Here is a 23,400-nt window from a genome sequence, read left to right as displayed (position 1 = left end):
TTTAGTTCTTGTTTTCCTCTCCTACCTTACCCTACAGAAGATGTCTACATTCTTGTGTTGAGAGGGGATTTTTTTCTCTTTCTCTTTTCCTTGATAATTGTTAAAATGGCATTTGCAGTTTTTGTTGTAGCCAAGTTGGACTTCTCAACTATTCATTGACGTAGGACCCATGATTATTCTAATAGTGTGTTGGATAAAGCACTAAAGTGTGTAAGGACTAACTGGATTTTCATGTTTAGCATTCTAATTTATTTTGCATAACATGTGTTGTCTATTATGCCTTGTTTAATTAATTAACTAATACATTTAGTTTTATTATTTCATTTATTATCATATTGCCATAACCTTTATTTCAATCCTTTTGTAACTGCTTCACCTATTAGATTTCATAATAACCAGCCACATGGTTGGTGTTTCAGTTGTTATGGTATAAACTGCATATCCTTTATCCAAAATGCTTGGGACCAGAAATGTTTTAGATTTTGGATGTTTACTGATTTTGGAATGCTTTCATTGGCACATATGTATATAAGGAGATACCTTCAAGATGGGACTAAGTTCTAAACATGAAATTCATGTATCTTTCATACACATAACTTGGAGGTAATTGTATGTAGAATTTGTTTTAATAAGTTTGGTCATTAAATCAAGTCTGTATAACCATCTGAAGCCAGAAATGTCACTATTTCAGCACCAAAGTGTATTTTGGAATTTTTTGTAAGGCATATATATTACCACTATTTTATGGTTATATTATGAATATTTTAAATATCATATATTCCAAATTTTCACTTTTTTATATAAATAGCTATTAATTTTCAATTAAATTACCATTAATGTTTAATTTATTTTATTTTTGTATGTGTCTAGTTCAAAGATCAGTCTGAAACACTTAAGAATGCTTCCGATAATCACCATGACACGATATTTTATAATATGTGAGACCTCAATGTTTGGAGACTGTTCACCACTGAATAGCAGTCTGGTAGGAGCCTCTTACTTGCATGCCCTTCTTATGAGTTTTTCAGAGATATCTGGCTGGCTATTTATTTCATTAATTATATTTCTATTTGGTTGATTATTTATGTTATTAATAACATTTACCATATATGCCATTTTTCATCTGGTTGGGTACTGTACATGTCTCCTCACATTTTCCCATTTTCTCCTCAAACAGTTCTGTGGACCAGCTTAAAGAGAGAGATTGGTTCAAGGTCAGAAAGTAAAATATATAGCTCGGCTTCAGGCTATCTGAATGACCATATCCTCCTGTACTAGTTTTCCCTTGGGAGAAAACCTGCTTTCTGCCCAACAATCCTCACAAGCATGCCTGGTAAGAAAACGGGAGAGGACCTTTTCAAAGGCTTAATCCAGGCTATACACTTCCCTTCCCAATTTGGCTAGCATGGCTCCCCATTGTCCTTCAATCAGCAAATGAAGCATTTTTATATTCCAACAGACTTTAGAGATGTAAGAAAAGGGCATTGAAGAATGTTCTGTACTATGTTTGTTTTCTAGTCTTTTTTAGTTGATATGTTTTCAGTGGTTTGGTCTCATAAGGCACAATTTAAAAAATAGCTTTTGGTATTTTAGTTAGGTTGGATCACAGCCATAGAGACAAGGCATTGTTATATGATAATGATGTAAGCTTCATGTCCCAATGGGGATTTAACCTGAAACTCCCAATTCATTCTTTAAAACTATGCTAATTACAGCAATAAGATACAGTGGTAGATAGACTTCCAGTGTTAAACTTCACTTAATTTCTGCTTTCCGCATGGCATGTCTTTGGAAGTTTAGAAGTAACTCATTGTTAATCAATTTTAGAGGCCATGACAACTTTTGAAAACAGTGACTATTCAGGTCAAGTATTACAAAACTCAATTATATCCACTACTGATTTGTATTGATTTTTACCAAGGGATTTAAAGGTATTTTAAAGAAGGAGTATACAGAGGTGTTTTGGATGGATGTTAAAAGAAATGGATGGAAAAGAACAAAATGTGAAGACAAAATGTGAAGTGATATTGTGTTGGAAGAGGGAGAGAGAAATTCCAAAAAGTTTGTTATATCCCTTCCTTGTTAGTTTGTTGCCTTATAGAGGTGTGCGGAACGCCAAAAAGGCACTTCATTTCTAATTACAAAATTTGGGTGACCCCTGTTTCATTTCTAAAGTGTTTCTGTTTCATTTCTAATACAAAGTTCCAACACTTTGATTATTTTTTCATTTTGTTATTCCACCCATTTCTGCCAGCAGGGAAACCTCTGGGGCTCCTTTCTCCCTCATTTTTATGGATATCAGGATGAAACATGCTACAATTGTAGTGCACATTTACCTTTGTAAGCTACTAATTTTTGGATTTTTTTTGAAGTTTCTATGAACAACATTTAAAAAAAACTACAAGAGCTATCTCCCCTATTTCTCTAAAATGACACAACATAACCAGGAAATCACACACACACACACACACCCCAAGTTTCAAAAAATTTCACACGTCTACTGATTTCAATTTTTAAAAATTTTGCCCAAATTAAAAAAAACTACAAGACTACTGCACTTTATAGAATTTAATTATACCTTTGAACCAATAATAGATGTGTAATATGGGGAATGAAAGTAAAGAAAGAGGTTGGTAGTTACAGTTGGTATTCGGTAGTATTACCATTGCCCCCAAAATATGGCAAAGGAAAGAACAGGTTGGTTGGTAGACTAGAATTAAAATAGAATTAAAATAGACTAGAAAATAAAGCAGTTTGTAGACTTAATTAATTTTAAATTAAAGAAATCCAAAGGGAAACCTGCAAAGAATTAGTTTTGCAGTATAGATACACCCTTAACCATGTTAGTATGACTAAATGATTCTCAATTCCTAGAGGATCATAGAAGTAACATTTCTAAATGTGACTTACAAAATTTCACAAAAACAAGCATAAGTAAATCCAGTTACACCTGAATGTCTCCAGCAAGTACATTCCATAATGTATAGAGGTTCACCAATAAAAATGTAAACAATTGAAATAAGATCCAAGTCTCTTCCCAATGGCCTCCTAAATAAGATCAAAGCATTCTTTGTGACCATCTAAAGTGATGAAAGACCTGTGAAACCATCACTGCTGGCAATGTGCTTTTGACATCACATGACTCCTTTTATTACATATTTTTCTGTGGCTTACAGATTCTGTTTTTATGTGAGGTCTTAAGGAATGGTGAGATCTTAACAGAATATATTATGGTTGAGCACATAATAGAAGAAGCAGTGCCTCTGTTGAAAGAGTGAGAATATCCTATTCCCTTTTCCTATTGTTTACAGACTGGTCACGTTTATAGTAGCTTACTGCCATTGGGTGATGAGTGCTGTTTTAATTTGAGTCTTAAGTTGTTTGTTTTTTTTATATCTATTTGTTTTATTCAATTGTATTTTATATTGTATTTTATGTTCTGTTTTTGGCACCTTGTGTCGTTTGTAAGCCACCCCAAGTTTCTTCGGGGAGATGGAGGTGGGATACAAAAATAAAGTTGTTGTTGTTGTTGTTGATATTATTATTATTATTATTATTATTATTATTATTATTATTATATTATGCTTCAAGAAACAGTGCAGCTATCTGGAAACATCAATTCAGAATGCAGGTAGAAGACTGAATCTTGTCAAATGTTTTGTGCTTGTAAAAGGCCAGCATGCTGTGGAACATTGTCCTGCCAACAGTTTTATCTTGGTTATATTTGTGGGCTGAATGCCTGGAGAGAGTAATGCCATTCAAATATGTGTGTCTGTAAATATATATGGCTGTCTAATGCTGTCAGGCCATTAATCCACTGAATCCAGTATTGTTTGTTTTCTTGGGAAATTGCTTTTTCAGCCATTTTCCCATCTTTTCCCTGGGAGATACCTGTTATCTACACTAAGATCCTTACATATGCAAGGTATAAAATATGTTATGAAAATTGCCATAGTTTTGTTGGATGGTACTGCACTCTTCTTGACTCTTTACTGCAGATATAGTGTACAGCATTTTTTTTCTTTTATCAGTATACCAATTTCAATATACACATACAATATATTGCAAGAATGGATCATTCTGACCTATTTAAAGCCAATTCCAGTGCAGATTAGTTTTGCAATGCCAGACAATGCTCATTCCTGAACTATTTTTAGTTAGCATTTGTTCATTGTGATCTCTAAACTATTGGATTAATAGCATCACCCTGTCATCGGTTTTACATCAGCTGGAAGACCATTATATTGTTCTAGAATATTTTATAACTCTGACACAGTGTGTAAAATTAGAAGAGTGGCTGTTTGTCACTTGCTAGCTTAGATCAAAGTGTAATCTTCTTACTCCATCTCTGCCACATGCAAGTTAAAACTGTAAGCAAGATACTGCACGTAAATACGACACCATTAAACAGCCTTACATCCAACATAGTTGTTGTTATAACTCACCCTTTTGAGTCAGAAGATTCAGACAAAGAGCAGTCAGACTTCCAGGAATTTACTGCTCCTGATAACAGTGGCTTCTCGGGTTCCAAGTAACTGAGGTACATAGTTAGGGGGCGTGATACTCCACAACAGGAGGTGACAGATGCTGAGGATGCACTACCACCTTTTGAAGATTGTGGAAAAGATAAGGAGAGATTATATTGATCTCACTGGCTATTAACTAGGAGGTACTGAACCATTAAGCACCTGGTGTCTTAAGACAGCTGCCAATAAATCTCCCAGCAGCTGCCTAGCATCTTTGTTGCTTACAGCAATTCTGTCTTGATGACTAACAGAACTCTTTAACATACGTGTTTTCTTGACCTTGTGCTGGGTACAATTGGCAACTGCATTTTATTCCTTGCTGGTTATTTTTATCTAGACTACTAACTTGGTGTAATGTCTTCTAGACCAGCTGCTAACCACCCTGTTGTTTCTTCTTTCACAGCTGGATAACCTGTGACTGGTCTACACTGGATTAACTACCTGATCACTTGCTCTTGATGATTGGAACATAGGATAACTAGTGTCCATCACCCACCCATACATCGGGAGGAACTAAATCTGGAGTTTTGTGTGTGTTTTGTTTGTGTTATCCTAGTAAGTTGTAGCTTATAAAAGGAACTTTATTTAAGGTTACCAGATCTCATGATTTGGCCCTGAATCTCCAGTTTTTGTGAGTCAATTCCAAGCAGGAGATGAGGGCACAAATTCTCAAAATGCAAATGGCTCAGCTCTGCATGCAAGAGGGAAAGGCTTCCTGCAAATCTACGGTTCTTCTAGGAGGGTAGCAGCTTATTAGTTTGCAAGACTTAATAATATTTTCCTGCAACTTACAAAGACAAGGTGGGCATCTATCAATTTACTTTGTTAGCTTCTTCCCTTCCAGTCCTTGTGATATCGTGGCTCACTCTCCATCTCCTCTGTATCTATCTTCTGGCTAGAAGTATGTTAGATTAAATTTTCTTTATCACATATCTAAATAAGCAAAAATAAATAATCCTATCATTTCACCTTAATCAGGAAACAGTCCCTTAAACTAAGTCTTCATTTCCAATCAGGAACAATGTGTGTGAGGGTGTTTAAATAATAAGCAGTGAGCAATTGAAGTTAATATTTAATGCACAACACTAAATGATATCATCAATGGCCAGGAAACCTCACGGTCTGGGATGATCTTGAATCAGCACTCTTTGGCACCGTCCATGCAGCTGTATAAAATCCACATTGAACTGGATTATATAGCAGTGTGGACTCATATAATCCAGTTCAAAGCAGATATAGTGGGGGTGGGATGATGCCTGAAGTCAAACTCCATGCTTGTCTGGATACCCAACCTTTCTTCTTCTTCTTTTAAGCCTTATTTCTTTTAGCCCTTTAACCATTTCAATGCCTCCCAGAAGAGAAGTTCAGTTGAGTGGCTTCCTGTACATTTGTGCTGTTTCTCTGCACATCATGGTGGTTGGAATAAATCTTGCCATTTTAGCGAGTGAGAGGGTGGAGTGTTGGTAGCTTAAACTCTTGATTATCACCACCACTTTTTATGCCACTGAAAGATGTTAAATGCACAAAGCATATAAATAAATATTGGCTAGTAAAAAATTGTGGACACTGAACAGATGAAAGTGAGTCCCATGGAAGACAAAATCTGATTTGAACAACCAGGAAAGGAAGGAAAAGAAAGAAAAACCTGGAGGGATTCTGGAGCTAATAAGCCTTGCCTTCTGTATTGCGCTTACATAGGGATTTGACTCAGACAAATTTGTGCCAGTGAAAGGAAATAATTAAAATGTTGTCCTTTGGTTTCAATATTTACATAAGTGTTTATTGCCTTCTCTAAATTTCTTTTGTCTCAAAAACATTATGCTCCTATTTTCACACAGACACTTTGTAACAAGTGGATACAGTAGTTGCATGCAGCTCTCCAAAATTGTTGAGGGGGATTTTTTACCCCTCCAGGCTATCTGGACAGCTTCTTTTCTGATTCAAAAGTTTGTGATTTGCCTATTCTAGAAGAATCCAATAACGGCAGTACCCTATAAACAGCCTGGAGACACAACCTGCTTTTTTAACTTTAAAAAAAATCAGAAAATACACTTCACAAAAATAAACATGTATTTCTGGCCATTTCCAAAGAGAGTATTTGTTGGCATTTGAGGTCAGCAATTGACCAATATTCCCTTAGTCTCTCCCCTAGCTTAGATGATGGAATTCAGGTGAGTCAGCTTTACTGAACCGATGTCTGTTGTAATCCCTTTAGGCCTCTTGAAGATGCATCCCTGAGATACTTTAGGTTGCAAATACTACTTGGTCAATCCTCTGAATGTAGTAAGATATTGCCACAGGCATCTTGCTTTGACATTGGCTCAGTGCCCATGCAGAGCTCCACAAGATACTGTCAAAATGAGATCAAGCAACAGTCTACAATACAGTCTGAAACACTGAAACATGGAGAGGTGAGGACCATTTGCCAGGAGCAGTCCAGGGTTACATACCAGATAACCAATCAGCATTTCAAATTTCAAGGGCTGCAGCAACAAATAAGTTTATAAAACAGTCTAGGTCATATACAGTTCAGACCAGAGATCAAGAACAGAGACTGAATTGGAATTATTTCAAGTACTATTCAGATGCTTATAAAGCTAGAGATTTCTTGCCCCATCCAACCTCCCTGCTGTTGTCAGTCAAGTTTTCTTCAGATGCCTTCCTTCCTATTACAACCAAGTGAGATCATCTAAAAGGGAGGATCTGAGTTAGTTTCTTTTATCAACACCTTTCTTGGGGGCTTGAGAGCTGTTCTTCCTTCTGATCTGACTCTGAGCTTTTGTAGGCAGCAGAAGAGGGGCCTGGCTGTTTTTCAGCTATCTAGCTAGGCCTTTTCTGGGTCTTCTCTCTTTCATGCTGGCATGATAAGGCCTGTTCCTCATTAGATAAGGAGCCTTCAAGAGAAGTCATGACATCAGGGCAACCATACCATAGGCCCAACTCAAGAAAATGTGTAAGAAAAACACAGTAACATATCTTTTCAATGGTTTTTTTTTTTTAATGAAAGAAAGTTGAGTGAAGACAACAACAATGTATTGTGGAAGCATAACTATGTACACGACATGGAACAGAATGATATGCTTGTCCCTAAGGGCAGCATCCTTACTAGGGACAAACCAAATATTATCAAATGGGAGAAATGATATTTGGGTGAGGCACATTTTGAATGAGTAAAATTATCTACGAGCTCCAAGGCAACAGATGTCACCTCAGGAACTGCTTACCAAAAGCCATCATTCCCCACCGCCCACCCCATGTACTCACAGAATCATAATGTAGCATCATTACAGGAGCATTACTGGGGCAGTGACAGATGCTGCTATTTGCAATATTATCAAAAACATTACATAAATTAAAGTTAATGCTGTTACCTATTAACTTACAAATTATACCCCAACATCTTACAAATAAATTCCCCTCCCATCTACATTGCTACCTGAAAATGGGTTTTTTTTTTGTTCAGCCCTAATTTCATTGATAGCCATATATATTTTGCTCTTTATTATCTGATTTCTGTCTTTCCAATACATACAGATATACATTTAACCATAGGTCTGGCTTGTTATGTCCTTGATATCTAACAAACCGTGAAAGCGAGAAGAGTGAAGTTAGATTGTTAAAACACATCCTCTGTAATCCAAGAGTAATCTCTGAAACATTTAATGAGATGCTCAATCAAGTATAGTGTGTGATGTTACTAGTAATGGTGAAGAAGTCATGTTTCAACCTCAGGGAGAAAGAAGGCACTTGAAAATCCTGACACACAACACCATGCATACTCTGTTAAAAGCAAAAGGCTTCTTTGTATTTCTTTACATTCCTGACAGCTTGATTGTCAACCCTTGGCCTTAGAAATGTGTACTTTAGTGCTCATATACCTCAGCTGGAGGTAATCTGAGTCCATGGACCATAGGTTTGGTGACATGCACTCATCCCATTTTTAGAGGCCAATCAAGGTGAAGAAATATTATAAGATACTTTCTGTTCTTTTTTATCTGCTTTGAAAGAACTCAATTTCCCTTTGTAGGAAAAAAAATGGCTTATTTTACTATGTTTCTAGCAAATACCAAGGCTCCAAAATAAAGTAGTCTCTCATCCATTGGCTTATTGGTGTTTGCTTTTTAAAAAAAAAAAAAAAGGCTGGGAGCTCGTACGAAACCATACGAGCTGCATGAGAGTCCACTTTTTGATCACATTGAAGGTGGTAGTGGTTGAACCTTGTCTCATTTAAGATGGCCCTTCTCTCACTTCACTGTACAATTGCAGTGTAATACATGGCATATATAACAGAAAACGTGGGTTTGAATGGGTTTTCATTCCGTTCAGAGTAGCAATACTCAGGACTGATTTCAGGGGAGGATACAGCCATCCCCCAGAGGACCTTTTCATTTGCCGGCCCAAGACAGTGGAATGACCTGCTGGAAGAGATTTGACAGCTAAATCAGCCATCAGAATTTAAGAGGCAATTGAAGACCTATCTCTTTCAGCAGTCCCACTCAATTTTTAACTATGGCTTTTAAAGTCACACCATGTGTGTATTGTGTTTTAATATTTGTTCTGTGTTATTAGGAATATGTTTTAATATTGTTGTTGTTGTTCATTCGTTCAGTCATCTCCGACTCTTCGTGACCTCATGGACCAGCCTACGCCAGAGCTCCCTGTCGGCCGTTACCACCCCCAGCTCCCTCAAGGTCAGTCCAGTCACTTCAAGGATGCCATCCATCCATCTTGCCCTTGGTCGGCCCCTCTTCCTTTTGCCTTCCACTTTCCCCAGCATAATTGTCTTCTCTAGGCTTTCCTGTCTCCTCATGATGTGGCCAAAGTACTTCAACTTTGTCTCTAGTATCTTTCCCTCCAGTGAGCAGTCGGGCTTTATTTCCTGGAGGATGGACTGGTTGGATCTTCTCGCAGTCCAAGGCACTCTCAGCACTTTCCTCCAACACCACAGCTCAAAAGCATCGATCTTCCTTCGCTCAGCCTTCCCTAAGGTCCAGCTCTCACATCCGTAGGTTACTACAGGGAATACCATGGCTTTGACTAGGCGGATCTTTGTTGCCAGTCTGATGTCTCTACTCTTCACTATTCTCCTCATGTTTTAATATACAATATATGTATTTTACTGATTGTTTTATGATGGCATGTTTTTAATTATGTTGTGTTAAGCTGTGAGAAGTGGGGAGAAATAAAATTGTTGTTGTTGTTCTTGTTGTTACACTCTCCATGTCCATCCCACAGTGTCAGCAGGGCAGAGTCTGGATCAGCCATGGGCAAACTTCGGCCCTCCAGGTGTTTTTGGACTTCAACTCTCATAGTTCCCAACAATTAGTAAGCAGGCTGAGATTTCTGAAAGTTGAAGTTCAAAACACCTGGAGAGCTGAAGTTTGCCCAATGCGTGATCTAGATATTCTAGTGGGGCTGAAACTTGGTCAGCCCTGCTGGATGATCACCTTACCTTTTCTGTTTCCACTGCTGCTGCTGGGTGGAATTATCCTATTTCCATTGTCATTCTGTTGTCAGACAAAGAGCTTTTCCTTCAGGCATGACTTTGACAAATGGGGAAAATTGATGTAAATATCATTCTCTTAAGCAAAAATAGAGAAGACAATTATGCTGGGGAAAGTGGAAGGCAAAAGGAAGAGGGGCCGACCAAGGGCAAGATGGATGGATGGCATCCTTGAAGTGACTGGACTGACCTTGAGGGAGCTGGGGGTGGTAACGGCCGACAGGGAGCTCTGGCGTAGGCTGGTCCATGAGGTCACGAAGAGTCGGAGACGACTGAACGAATGAACAACAACAACAAGCAAAAATAATTTTATTATGTATTATTTATTATTTCAAACATATATACCCCATCCTTCTCAACCCCCGAGGGGGACTCAGGGTGGCTTATAACTGGCAACAATTTGATGACACACACACACACACACACACACATATATATATAGGTAATTACACAATGAATATTAGGTTAAAAACAATTTAAAACATTATTATAAACCGTTTAACCATTTCCAAGTCCGATTCAGCATCTAAAGATCCAATTCAAATCCTGTCCATAGTGAATTCTCATAACATTGCAAGTGCTCTCATGCCTGCTGCCCAGAAGCCTGGCCCCAGAATCATGATTTAAGCTTCTTCCTAAAGGAAAGGAGGGATGAAGATGACCTAATTTCACTGGAAAGCGAGCTCCACAGGCGGGGGCCACCACCAAGAAGGCCCTGTCCCTCATCTCCGCCAAATGTGTTTACGAGGATGGTGGGATTGAGAGAAGGGCCTCCCTGGACAATCTTAGATCCGAGGTGGGATGTAGAGGAAGATACAGTCAAATAGATAAGCTGGGCTGAAACCGTATAGGGCTTTATAGGCTAAGACCAATACCTTTTGCCCAATTTTCCTAGCAGAAAGTCTTGCTCTCTCTACTGAAATTTTGCTTTCTTTGCAGAAATGTTGTTTTCTGTGCAAAATAAATCATTTTAAAATTCAAAGTAAGTTTTGAACTACAAAAATACTTACCTGCCCAATCCTCCAGTTTTGACAATTTTTCAAACATTTTTTCCATTCTTACAAGATATGGGCTGCATCTTATAAACTGAAGTCAGGATTCATTATTCAACTCATAGTCACTATACATGCTTCAGTACTTACTGGATATAACTCTGGTAGTATAATTGTAGTACTTCATATATCAACAAAACCAGGCCTTCCTAAAGTTGGTTGCCAACACTGTATGTTTACGTCTCTGTATCTGGAATTACCAATCGGTTCTTCCTAGTAATAGAAATTCCTTCTTTTTAAAAATCCCTTAATCTTTCATGCAGGAGGCTGCTATTTTTGTTTACCAAGAGATAAGCATCATAATTAGACTTCTGCAACTAAGTCTTTCCCTCAGTGAGCTTAAAGTTTCATTTCAGCTGGCACTGTTTTCAGGGAGTCCATTGCAACCTAGAATCTGTTTCCCCATGAAACCAAGTTATCATCTCTCTCTGTGTGTAAGCTCTACTCAAGTCAGGTAATTTAGCAGGATTTGAACTTTGTTAATTACTACAAGCCAAAAAATAGAGATAATCCAGCATTAATAGACATCTTATGTATTAATAGACGTTTTGCTGACACAAATCTTCCCAGCAAATGAAACTAATAACAGTAAGGTTTTTGGTTTGGAGGCTTTTAAAAAAAAGGGCAGCCTCTCCACTGCCCAAAAAACCCACAAGGCCACATATTATTGGCTTTTCATAATGTTGTACACATAGCAATGACCCATTAAAAAAGGGTAGAACAGTGCTGGAGGATTAGTGTGGTTGCTTCTCTTTTTATGTATATGGACAAAATTCTCAAAGTCCAACAATTATTTTTGGTTATTATACCAGTCGCATTTTTTTTCCTTCCTTCCACTATGATCAAGTCACCCTGTAAACCAAACATGTTCATGTTGCCAACCCCTAGGGCTACATCCCTATAGCCAGATGTGCAATGATGACATCATTTATAAAATCTCTAGAGCAGGGGTCCTCAAACTAAGGCCCAGGGGCCAGATACGGCCCTCCAAGGTCATTTACCTGGCCCTTACTCAGGGTCAACCTAAGTCTGAAACGACTTGAAAGCACACAACAACAACAACAATCCTGTCTCATCAGCCAAAAGCAGGCCCACACTTCCCATTGAAATACTAATAAGTTTATATTTGTTAAAATTGTTTTTCATTTTAATTGCTGTATTGTTTTTAAGTGTTGTTTGAACTACAAATAAGATATATGCAGTGTGCATAGGAATTCATTCATGTTTTTTTTTATCAAACTATAATCCGGCCCTCCAACAGTTTGAGGGACTGTGACCTGGCCCTCTGTTTGAAAAGTTTGAGGACCCCTGCTCTAGAGGATCCCTTATGTCAGTTCCACACATACATTAAACCCATTTCAGAGTGGGATTAAGAGATCCACTCCAAAAGGAGTTTAAGTTCACACAGGCAGGGGGTAAATTGGTTTTGCCCACTGGCTGTCCACATGCCATCCTGAATATTTTGAGAATGGCATGTGGCCACTCAAAACCCTCATCAGTTATAGGTAATTTGTGTAAGCATCTTTGGTGGGAACATAATAGGGAGACTTATTGATTGCTTCCCTTGGGCTATGGAACTCCCTTCCTAGGGAAGTCAGAATGGCCTCCTTCCTGTTGACCTTCTGGTGGCAGGCTAAAACGTTTTTATTTAGGCACACTTTTGAAGCAGAATATTTTTAAGAATGAGTCAGAGGGTGCTCCATGATGTAGTGAATTGTTTTTAACATTATTTTTTAGCTATATGTTTTAATGAAATTTTAAACTAAATTGTTTTAATAATTGTAACATTTAATTCTATTTTAATATTTATGTTTTGTAGGTTTTAATGGTATGGTTTTTAAGGTTGTGAGTTGCTTTGGGACTCAGTCTTGATAGAAAAGCAGGGCAATATTGATAAAGATAAAAATAACAATAATTGATGATGATGATGATGATGATGATGATGATGATGATAATAATAAATGGAACTTGGAAAAAGGAGACTGAGAGCCTGATTCTTGCAGCCCAAGAACAAGCAATTAGGACAACTGCAATCAAAGCCAAAATTGAAAAGTCAACTACAAATTCCAAATGTAGACTCTGTAAGGAAGCAGACAAATTGATGGATCACATACTCAGCTGCTGCAAGAAGATTGTGCAGACAAACTACAAGCAGAGGCATAATACCATTGCTCATACGATCCATTGGAACTTGTGCCACAAATACCATCGGCCTGTGACAAAGAACTGGTGGGATTACGAGCTTGAAAAGGTTGCAGAATATGAACACGTCAAACTTCCGAATTCAGACTGACAGAGTTTTGGAGCACAATACTCCTGACCTCACAATCATGGAAAAAAATAAAGTATGGATCATCAATGTTACAATCACAGGCAACAGCAGGATTGATGAGAAGCAACTCAAAATGCTTATGCAATACGAGGCTTTAAAGATCAAACTGCAAAGACTCTAACACAGGCCAGTAAAGGTGGTCCCAATGGTAATCGGCATGCTGGATGCAGTGCCTAAAGACCTTGGCTTGCACTTAAAAACAATCAGCACTGACAAAATCATTGTCTGTCAGCTGCAAAATGCTACCCCACTTGGATCTGCACGCATGATTTGCCAAAACATCACATAGTCCTAGACACTGATGTGTGATCCAATACAACAGCCAGCAGAGTTTGCTATCTTGTTTGCTATGTACAAATCTTGTTATGTATCTAATTAATAATAATAATAATAATAATAATAATAATAATAATAGCATTGTCGAAGGCTTTCATGGCCGGAATCACTGGATTGTTGTAGGTTTTTTTGGGCTATATGGCCATGGTCTAGAGGCATTCTCTCCTGACATTTCGCCTGCATCTATGGCAAGCATCCTCAGAGGTAGTGAGGTCTGTTGGAACTAGGAAAAAAACCTACAACAACCCAATAATAATAGCATTATATGCCCCTCTCTGTGCCTCAAAGAGGGATAGAACACCATTTTAAAAATTCATATGCACGTTGTACCCTGTAGCATATTAATACCTGAAACCCTTTTCACTATGGAAACCTATGCAGATTTTCAGTCCACAACAGATGTTTCCCTTTCACTTTGATGCTTCAGCCAAGTGAAGTGCACCACATATTAATTATTTACATGTTATGAATGAATATATTCTCCATCCATTGTAACCATTCATGCAGATTTTTTTTCAACTATGAGCCGACTAATGTAAAAATGTAATGGACTTATGGATGAATTCATGCAAAACTAATATGGATGCATCTGTAATGCTACCAAACTTGAAAAGCAATGTAACTATTCTTAAAATATGCATGGGTGGCGACATCTGCAACTACAGCAAGCAAAGAACATTTTTGCAAATATGGCAGATATTTGATGGTTTCTTTTGGACCACATTTTCAATCAAACAAATTTAATCTGCATTTTCTGGAGTACCATGCAGGTTGAAACACAACAACTGTTGAATTCCACATTTCTCTGCATTCACAATTCTATTCTTGTCTTTTAAAATATACCAGAATCTATGTAAAATATATCTAAGAGAAAATACCTTTAAAATACATGCTTTTGTATAAAAATTAATCTAGCTATGATGCTTAAATGTGCAAATGTATCTTTTGTTTGTTTATTCATATGTAATAAAGCACAGACAGTGTTTATTTACATAACACTGCTCATCAGCAGTGTTCCCACCACCTCCTCTTCCAGCTGGTTGCAGAATACTGTGTAAACTCCTAGACATTATGGATGTCTCATTCTACCTCAAGGTCCAAGGCAGTTGAGTAGTTCAGCAGCTGTATCCATGACTGAGCAGCCCTTTTGAGGATCCACTCTGCTCACCCCACATGGGGAAGGGGCCAGAAAAGGTGCCGTAAACATAGTCTGCCTCTCTTATCCCTGACTGGACTGCCGCATCCAGGGGGGTCACCACCCTGCGACCAAAAAAGAAAAATGAACTTTGGAACATGGAACGTATGGACACTGATGGACAACACTGACAGTGAGTGGCCCGAACACAGAACTGCCATTATTGCAAGGGAGTTGGGAAGCTTTAACATTGACATAGCAGCACTTCAGGAGACCCAGAGAGCAGGAGAGGGAGAGCTGAAGGAAGAAAAAGGAGGCTACACCTTCTTCTGGAAGGGACTGCCTGAAGAAGACCAAAGAATGCACGGAGTTGGCTTTGATATCAGAAATGATCTGGTGAAACATCTGACTGAAGCACCCACTGGCTCCTCCTAATTGAACTTGCCAAAAACCAAAGGCAACCATCATAAATGCCTATGCACCAACACTAGATGCTGATGAAGACATCAAGAATTTTTTTACTGTCAGCTGGACACCGTCCTATTGGAGATACCTAAGGAGGACAAAATCATCCTCCTGTGGGACTTTAATGCAAGAGTCGGCCGAGACTTCAACCTGTGGCCAGGAACCATAGGAAAAGTCAGGGTTGGAAACAACAACTCAAATGGCATCCTGCTTCTCACCAAATGTGCGGAACACAACCTTGTCATCACCAACATGTTCTTCCGCCAGAAAAACAAGTTCAAGACATCATGGAAGCACCCCCGGTCAAAGCATTGGCACCTCTTAGACTACGTAATCACACGGGCCAGAGACCGCCGTGATGTGCTTCTCACAAGAGCCATGACAGGTGCTGACGACTGCTGGACAGACCACAGGCTAATCCAATCCATGATAGTTATCAAGATCGTCCCCAAGCGCAGACTCCAAGGAAGAAAGACAAGGCGCAAAATGAACACCCAAGCCCTTCAGGAGCCCTCCAAACGAGCCCATCTCCAAACAGCACTCAAGGGCCATCTACCCATAGAACACCCCGAAAATGTTGAGGAACATTGGAACAATCTGAAGACCTCCATCATCACAGCCTGCGAAGAAACTATTGGATATCAAACCAAGAAACATCAAGATTGGTTTGATGAAAATGACAACGAGATCCAACAGCTAATTGACAAGAAAAGGAAAGCCTTCCAAACATGGTAGAGAGACATCAATTGTGCTGCTAAAAAATGATCTACACCAGTGCTAAAGCTGAGGTCCAAAGAAGGACAAGAGAACTCAAGAACATCTGGTGGACAAAGAAGGTTGAAGAAATTCAACACCTGGCAGATACCCATGATGCTCAGGGATTTTTCAAAGCCACAAAGGTCATCTATGGACCAAGAAACCATGGCATACAGCCTCGACGCTCATCAGATCGAACCAAACTTCTGAAGGACAAAAAATCAATTGCACTACGTTGGAAAGAATACTACCAAAGCCTCCTGAATCACAGCTCCAATGTGGCTGAAGAGGTCCTCTCACAAATCCCACAACAACAAACCAGGGATGAGCTTGCAGCACTGCCTAGTTTGGTAGAAGTCAGCAATGCCATCAGCCAAAAAAAAAAAAAAAACAAAGCCAGTGGACCTGATGGGATCCCTGCTGAAATCTTTAAAGAGGGAGGACCTGAGCTGACACACCAACTCCACCAGCTCATTGAAAAAGTTTGGGTGACCGAGAAAATCCCAGCACATTTCAAGGATGCCGCCATCATCACCCTCTTCAAAAAAGGAAAAAGAACAGACTGCGGAAACTATCAAAGTATCTCCCTTCTAACCTCCGCTGGGAAAATCCTTGCAAGAATCCTTGCAAACTGCCTTCTACCCCTCTCAGAAGACACCCTCCCAGAATCCCAGAATGGCTTCTGCCCCTCCAGAGGAACAGTGCACATGATCTTCACTGCACGACAGCTCCAAGAAAAATGCAGGGAACAAAATCACCCACTGTACATGGCATTCATTGACCTTGCAAAGGCATTTGACACAGTGAATCGCAGCACTCTCTGGACCATCCTCCAGAAAATCGGGAGCCCTAACAAATTTGTGAACATCCTGCAGCTCCTCCATGATTACATGATGGCAACAGTCTTGGACAGCAATGGCTCCCAAAGTGACCTATTTAAGGTGGAATCAGGTATCAAACAGGGATGCATTATTGCCCCAACCTTATTTTCCATCTTCATCACTATGATACTTCATCTTGTTGATGGGAAGCTTCCCATCGGAGTGGAAATCATCTATCGGACAGATGGCAAGCTATTTAACCTCAGCAGACTGAAAGCCAAAACCAAGGTTAAAACCACATCTGTTATAGAACTCCAGTATGCTGATGACAACATTGTCTGTGTGCATTCAGAAGAAGGCCTACAAGTCACTCTAAACACCTTTGCAGAAGCATATGAGAAGCTCGCCCTGTAATTAAACATCGAGAAAACCAAAGTCCTCTTCCAGCAGTCACCAGCCAATCCCTCTCCAATGCCAGAAATGCAGCTTACTGGTGTAACATTAGAAAATGTTGACCATTTCCACTACCTTGGCAGCCACCTCTCCACAAAAGTCAACATTGACACTGAAATTCAACACCGCCTGAGCTCTGTAAATGCAGCAGAGAGTGTTTGAGGACCGGGACATCTATAGGGATACCAAGATGCTCGTTTGTAAAGCTATTGTCCTCCTAACCCTGCTATACACCTGTGAGACTTGGATAATCTACAGACGTCACATGCAACTCCTGGAACGATTTCATCAGTGCTGCCTCCGAAAAATCCTGCAAATCTCTTGGGAAGACCAGCAGATAAATGCAGCCTGCTGGAGGAAGCAAAGATCACCAGCATTGAAGCGATGGTCCTCCGCCATCAACTCCACTGGATCGGCCATGTTGTCCGGATGCCTGACCACTGTCTCCCAAAGCAGTTGCTCTATTCCGAACTCAAAAACAGAAAACGGAATGTTGGAGGACAGGAAAAGAGATTTAAAGACGGGCTCACAGCCAACCTTTAAAACTCTGGCATAGACACTGAGAACTGGGAAGCCCTGGCCCTTGAGCGCTCCAGTTGGAAGTCAGCTGTGACCAGCAGTGTTGGGGAATTTGAAGAGGCATGAATGGAGGGCGAAAGAGAAATACGTGCCAAGAGGAAGGCATGTCAAGCCAACCCCGACCAGGACCGCCTTCCATCTGGAAACCGATGCCCTCACCGTGGGAGAAGATGCAGATCAAGAATAGGGCTCCACAGTCACCTACAGGCCCACCGCCAGGATACTACACTTGGAGGACCATCATTCTCGGAATATGAGGCATCGCCTAAGTGAATTAAGTGAAATGTAGTTGGTTTAGGAGGATGCATGTGACCATTTCCAGGGCCACATGAATCTGGAACAGGCCCAGAATCACCAGTCACTCTACACAGGATCTAAGAAAACTGTATCCTCAAAAGATGTCAATGACCTAGCAGATATGTATGGGAAAGCATGGTCACATTTTTTAAATCCTTTATTATTTTGATATCTCTGAATTATTTCCATGGGATCCTTTGTTAAATGGGATCCTTTCTGTATTCACCCAGAACTGAACTCTAGAAAGAGAGTCAGCACAACATATAAGACTTACAAGAAGATTTTTGATGGATCATACCATAGACCTATGGAGATCTGTGAGTATACTCCAGCATCCTAATTCACATGTGGCTCTTGGGAAGTCCACAAAAGGACACAAGACCTTTCTTATGTTTTTCTTATGTTGGAAACTGCCCTGAATCCCTTTGGGTAGATAAGTCGGTCTATAAATAATAATAATAATTATTATAATAATAATAATTATTATTATTATTTGAAACACAACAAGATGAGTCCACAGTAGACAAGATCACTTTGCTGGCTGTTGTATTGGATCACACGTCGGACACTTCCCAAGTATCTAGGACTGTTTGATGTATCAGCGAATAATGCGTGCAGATCCCAGTAAGGTGGCCTTCTTCAGCTGGCAGATGGTAATTTTGTCAGCGCTGATTGTGTTAAAATGTAGGCCAAGGTCTTTAGGCACTGCACCCAGTGTGCCGATCACCACTGGGACCACCTTTACTGGCTTGTGCCATAGTCTTTGCAGTTCGATCTTTAAATCCTCATATCGTGTCAGCTTTTCCAATTGTTTCTCTTTGATCATTATTATTATTATTATTATTATTATTATTATTCCCTTCAACTGGCACTCAAATAATATTAACATAAGCTCTAATCCTTAGGATAGCACAAGTAGCCATTCACCTTCTATTGAAGGTGTCCAATCTCTTTTAAATACCCTGAAGCCAATGGGGTAATTTTTTAAATAATCAATGTCCCCTAATTAATTCTATGGGATAAACCCAAGCTACAGTAATAAGAGGCTTTTTGAATGTGTACAAGCGGACAGGTCTCTTTTTATATACTCCGCAATTCTATGAATCTCAGTCGATCATGTCTTCCTTAACCCATCTCTTTTCTAAACAAAATAGCTCCATATCTTCAATTTTTTATAGACCACTTGTTCCAGTCCCATCAACAGTTTGAATAACTTTTCCGTGCTTGTCAGTTTTCCATTATCCACAAATTCTACGTAACTAAATGCAGCTCTTAAAATTATATCTTTTGGAATTGATCTGATAGATAGCTAGGTTCCCCTGACCACCTTTAAAAAACACCTGTCCCCCCCCCCCCCAAAAAAAGCCCAAAAGACAGTTTCTGTAAGAGAATGCCCTTGAAAGCCAGAATGACTACAATGTGACAGCATTTTCCCTATACTCTACCCTTTAAAACAGCGAAACAGATTGTAGGTTTTCAGTCTGATTTAGCAGGACTGGCAGAAACTCTAATTTTGTCATGGCCCTTTCACTCAAAGACAGATTTCAGATTTCAACAACTATTACTTTACAGTGGAAACAACAAAGCACGGAGTGGACAGAAAAACAAAGTCTAAAAGACCCATAAGCAGTGATGCCACTGTAACAGATGATGTAAAGTAGATTTCTCTGTATGCTCCTGGTGACAAAAGGATCATTCCCTCATCAAAGGGGAGGGGTGATTGAGATTTCTAGGGCCCTTTTATACTATTTATTTATTTATTTATTTATTTATATCCCGCCCTTCTCACCTCCAAAGGGGGACTCTGACAATAACAATATCAGCAAAACACAATATTATAAAACTCTGAAAAAAATATACATATCAATTAAAATAGTCTTTCAAATGATTAAGACATGTCAAACATATCAAAAGCTCTGCAAACATTAAACCAATTGTGAGTCATATTCATTCCCAAAGGCTTGCTTAAATAACCAGGTCTTAAGATCCTTCCTGAAGCTTAAGAGTGAGGGGGCTGTTCTCATGTATCTGGGGAGGGAGTTCCACAGTTGTGGGGCCATCACCGAGAAAGCTCTGTCTCTTGTCCATGCCAACCACACCTGTGATGAGGGTGGGACCAAGAGAAGGGCCTCCCCAGAAGATCTTAACAGTTTCATGGGATCATAAAGGGAGATATGTTCAGACAGGTAAGCTGGACCTTATACTAAGAGTTATAACACTCTGATTCTACTTAATTGCCATGGATCTAGTATATGTCATTTTGCGTTGTACCATGTAGAAAGGAGCATTTATAATTCCTAACTGGAGCTCTGTAGAGCCTCCCCAAACTACAAAGTCCAGAATTGCATAGGATGCAGCCATGGCAATGGAATGATTGCAATGTGAAAGGCCCCAGGCCTTATCTTGCTCACTTGAGTAAGTCTGACAAAGTTTGATGCTTTTATAAGGGCTGAATTCAGTGCAGCATTAAATGCATTTTTGCATCTAACATACATAGTTTTTAAATTGCCAAAATTGAGTTAGACATGTGATAAGATCAGGGTGGATGGGTGCACTGGGCCCATCTACACTGGCCAAATGGATTTATTCAGAGTGAACCAGTTCGATGGCAGCCGCATGACATATGGGGCCTACTCACTATAATACGCCCTTGTCCCACATTTTAAAAAGTCATGGGATACTCTGGATTTTCCTCTCTGCAATGCAGAGATAGGGGGTAGCATAATAATAATAATAATAATAATAATAATAATAATAATAATAACAACAACAACAACAACAGCAACAACAACAACAACAACAACTTTATTTTTATACCCTGCTTCTATCTCCACAAAGGGACTCGGGGAGGCTTAAATGGGGTCAAGCCCAAATAACAAAGTTAAAACATAGCACATCAAAGTGCATCAACAGCAATTTAAAACAACATAAAAAACATTAAACATAATATAAAACGTTTAACTTGCTATGTCATTTTGGGCTTTGCAGTGCCCATCATGTGCAAAAATGGCAGTGTTAATTGCTGCGTGCCTGGAGTGATGTTAGCCAGAATAATGAGGCAATTGAAGAGGGGAAGGGTGAAAGGGAGAAATTCATCTTTTCTCCTCTCTCATATCAATTCATCACTCTGCCTATCGTCATTACAGGAACTGAGTGGTGACCAGTGCCATTTTCATGCACAGTTGGCACCACAAAGCACAAAAATGGTTGGAACCAGTATTTCCTCCCAATCTAATCCAAGTAACATTTTCAAAAGAATGCCCCAGAATACAATGAGGGGACAAGGGGGTTAAATTTCTGCTCCATACTTTTTCTCATCACTTTAAGGTAAAGGTAAAGGTTTTCCCCTGACATTAAGTCCAGCCATGTCTGACTCTGAGGTGTGATGCTCATCTCCATTTCCAAGCTGAAGAGCCAGTGTTGTCAGAAGACACCTCCAAGGTCATGTGGCTGGCATGACTACATGAAGCGCCATTACCTTTCCGCCAGAGCGGTACCTATTGATCTACTCACATTTGCATGTTTTTGAACTGCTAGGTTGGCAGAATCTGGGGCTGAAAGTGGAAGCTCACGCCACTCCCCGGATTTGAACCTGCCACCTTTTGGTCAACAAGCTCAGCAGCTCAGTGGTTTAACCCACTGTGCCACTGGGAAATTCACTACGTAAGTACACAAGCACAACACTTTATTACAGTCCATGGACCCACAACTATAGATAACATACAGGAGTTTACAGATCCCTCATAAGTACATTACGGCAGGAACATGTAGAATCAATTGAAGATGTTCTGAACCAGGAAGGATTTGAATTGGTCCTTCTACAAGAAGTGTGGTGTGAGAAAGATTATTGGGAAAGATTATTGGGAGTTGTACCTGCTACCCATCCTCCCATTATTTCAGAAGTGGAGTGATTGGCAGCGGGGCCTGTGTCTTCTCCAAAAACCAAATACTGGATACCTTCCAGCACTAGTATTCTGTAGATGGCTATCCCTACATGTCCCAACATGGAGAATGGTTTGATTGCAAGTCTGTGGAGCTTGTAGTGCTAAAGATCGAAGGAATTGTTTTCAACATCTATGTAACACATCTCCATGCAGAATACTCTCAAGAAAAATATTATTTCCTGTTCCATCGAGTGGTTCAGGCCTGGGAACTTGGCCAGTTTATACAATGTACTTGAAAAGGAGTCGATGGGGTTCGGCTTGGAGGAGATCTCAATACTCACCCAGAGAATGTTGTCATTTGGCTATTGCAAGGTTGGGGTGGGCTGCAGTATTCCTTCATCACAGCAGAAAAGATTGAGCATTGTAAGTATGGCGGTACTGCTTCTCAAACAAGAAGGAACTACAGTGTTTCTCACAAAGAATTTGTATAGACTACATTCTTTATAAGGGGTTATCTCAGTATGAAATAAGGTGATGTGGCCAACCAGGACAGCTCCAACCAGGACAGCTCCAAACAAGGACATTCCTTACTCTGACCATGAAGTTGTTATGGCCACCTTGTCTGTGGCTAAAAACAATCAGATGAAGAACTAAACCATCCTGCAGTTGAGCCAAGAGTGGAGGACATCTTGAATGAGGCATGAATAGAGGTGTGGGTGGGGCTTCACTCAGCACACCGCTAGTGGTATTCCTGTGGCTGCATGGCTGTCCTGGCTCTGCTGGTACTGCTCATTCAAGGAGCCATGGGCCTAATTTCCATCTTGGGTGGAAACCTACAGCGTCCCTTCTCCATGTTCTCCTTCTCCCTGCTTAGTCTGTTGGCTATGTTGGTGTTACTCATCTCAGCTATACCGTATCACTTCCACACTATTGAAATGAGGATGCTGCAGGGGACAGAGCCGGAAATGCGGCTGGGGCTGCAGACCTTCCAGGACAAGCTGAGCTCAATATGAAACCTTTTGTTCCTGAAGCTGTGATAGAGACCAAGAGACCTTTTGGCAAACGTGCGAACAGAACATTCTCCATTTTCTCTGTGTTCTCAGTAGTAGTAAAGTGTGTGGTAATAACTATAATTTGAAACTGTGTAAAGGATTTTTAGACTTTTTTTAGGACAGTAACATTTTCTATGGATGGGTCTATCTTTCCATTGAATAAATTATTTTAAAAACCCTTTTTGAAGGTAAAATGGGAATGACAAAGG

At 39.7% G+C, this 23,400-nt stretch overlaps 1 pseudogene; it reads left to right on the top strand.

Annotated features, from left to right (window-relative positions):
- The first annotated feature begins 18,286 nt into the window (after nucleotides 1–18,286).
- Nucleotides 18,287–23,152, top strand: LOC132770264 (sphingomyelin phosphodiesterase 2-like; annotated as a pseudogene).
- The last annotated feature ends 248 nt before the right edge of the window (nucleotides 23,153–23,400 follow it).

The sequence above is a fragment of the Anolis sagrei genome, chromosome 3 (assembly GCF_037176765.1).
Source record: "Anolis sagrei isolate rAnoSag1 chromosome 3, rAnoSag1.mat, whole genome shotgun sequence".
NCBI lineage: Eukaryota > Metazoa > Chordata > Lepidosauria > Squamata > Dactyloidae > Anolis > Anolis sagrei.
Note: the sequence above shows the minus strand (reverse complement) of the source record. Positions and strands in the feature narration are given on the sequence as shown.